The sequence below is a fragment of the Bombina bombina genome, chromosome 8, assembly GCF_027579735.1.
Source record: "Bombina bombina isolate aBomBom1 chromosome 8, aBomBom1.pri, whole genome shotgun sequence".
In the NCBI taxonomy this organism is placed as follows: Eukaryota; Metazoa; Chordata; class Amphibia; order Anura; family Bombinatoridae; genus Bombina; species Bombina bombina.
This window is the reverse complement of record NC_069506.1, coordinates 285,438,846-285,441,427: the sequence shown is the minus strand read 5'-3', so window position 1 is coordinate 285,441,427 and position 2,582 is coordinate 285,438,846.

Below are 2,582 nucleotides of genomic sequence, written 5' to 3'. Positions count from 1 at the left end.
TTATTATACTGATTTATTTGATTAAAGGAGTGAACGTATTTCAATAAAGCAGACATAATCTAAATAGTTAAAAAATGTATTAGCGTTTCATCATGAAGGGGAATGTCTGTAACTAATTGGATTATGTCTGCTTTATTGAAATACGTTCACTCCTTTAATCAAAGAAATCCGTATAACAATATTTAATATGCAGAATAAAAATAGCTAGTTGCCAAAATTGTGGACTGTGTTTTGTAATATTTGCCGTCTTCGGCAGTGAGCGCATGCATGCACAAGTGTATTTCCAAGTTTTTGGTAGGCTGGTGTTCTATAATGTTTGCCGACTGCGGCAGTGAGCGCATGCGTTCAAGGAGTATTTGCAAGTTTTTTGTAGGCGTGGCCATAGGTAAGAAAACGTAACACGGTAGGGAAACATTACAGAACACCGGCTGGACTGGAACTTCTCTAGTCAATGTCTTTATAATTTTGGATTCAGGCACAAAACGATACATAGAATCCGAAGCCTTTACTCAAATCCATCAGCACGGGTCAGAGCTAACGGTACACTATCAGATAGATTCAAAATGAACAATGGCCCTATCTCCGCTCCTCTTTGTACTAACTATGGAGGTCCTGGCATCAAATATTAGAAATAAACCCAGCATCAAGGGAATCCAACTAGGCTCTAACGAGTACAAAGTCTCCCTTTATGAAGATGACATACTAACCTCACTTACCTCTCCGCACACTTCCTTACTTTTCCTACTAGAGGAATTTGAACGATTTGGCACATAACTTCTCCATCAACACGACAAAATCCGAGATCCTCAATATTTCCCTGCCTAGAAAAGACTTTGACACCCTAAATAGGCATTGCTCTTATAAACGTAATCACTATAAAATAAGGTATCTAAGGGTCTTCTTAACACCCTCAAGCAGGAAACTCTTCAAACACAATTACTCACCCCTTTTACTTAGGGTATCTAGAGATCTCACTACATCATGGAAAGACAAACCATTGTCCTGGTGAGGCCACATACAAGCTATTAAGATGACCACTCTCCTTTAAATACTTTACATATTGCAAGCAGCGCCAATTCACCTTCCGGCATCACCACACAAACAGGACCTACTTAGAAATTTGACTAACTTTTGAACACCTATGTCTCCTAGATACCCAACCCTGTGGAACACTATCAATAACGAGAAAGATGTTAGACGACTCAGGCACAACGACTCTTCCCCACTACACATTACATTGGCAGGATGAACTGGGGATTCCCCTAAGCCCCGCACAGTGGAAGAATATATTCTATAACACATGCAAATCCTCCTCTTCCCCTAGAGTATTGGAACTTAACCACAAATTACTAATGCGTTGGTACCTTACCCCGGAAATAATTAAAAAAATATATCCCACAGCTAATACATCTTGCTGGAGGGGGTGCCGCCTCACTGGCACAATGTCACACATTTGGTGGCACTGTCCAAAGCTAGTCCCTTTTTGGGAACACAATGACACCTTTTAAAAAAACTCATGGGGAACTCCTTCGCCTTAACACCAACAATTGCCCTCCTTAATTACAAACCAGCGAAACCGAAAACCTGTAAGATTCACTGGAAACTACTGCAAATTGGCCTCAATAGTGCTAGATCCCTGATCGATCGTTAATGGAAATCCCCTCAGATGGCCAAATGGCTTCAAAACACCTCCGACCTCCTCTCAATGGAGGAATATTCCTTTTATAGAAATGGCAACTTAGCTATGTTCTATGACGTCAAATTCTATTGGGACTCATTAACACACCCCGCCACGTCACAATCAACTTGACTTTGCCCTCTTTCCCACCCAGCCTCCCTCTCTCCCCTCCTTCTCTTTCTCTTCTTGCTTCCTTCCCTAATGCTTCTTCTGCATACCTTCTCCCTCCCTAGGTCTCCTAAATACCTGTGAGATGCGGTATATATATTAACCACATAAGTAATAATATAATGACTACTGCTTATTCTGCTATGTTACTGTTTGTTTATTTTGACTCACAAATAGGCGTTCTGCCCCTGCACTAGACCTTTCATCTAATCTGAATCTCACATGAACAGTACACCTCTGTACTAATGCAGGGTTTATTGCTGTTAGTATATTACTTTAATCTCTATTGTATTGACTCAAATACAGGTATACCCACTCATGCATCGGATTAGGGACCGGAGCCCCACTGTAAAGTGAAAACCGCCTTAAAGTGAAACAAGGCAGTTTTAGCTTTCTTTTCACTTGCCAGTGTGTTTAAAAACTTGAAAACATGTTTGAACTAACATATATTAGGCGTGCAATAGTGCTACGTTTAGTTTAAACTAGCACAGTATATAATTAGTATTCAATAAATACTGTACCTGTAAAATAGTGACAATTACTGTAGTACAATTTGCCCGACTATAGCACTAAGACACAGATTGCACTGTAATGATGTAAACATAGTGAACTGCACATAACAAAATGGTGCCAGTAACTATTCTCGCAATCTCACGATGATTACAGCACTGTTTCAAAATCCTTGGAGGTTGGACTTCAGTTCCACAAAGCGCTATATTAGCGAAGCGCTGTAAAG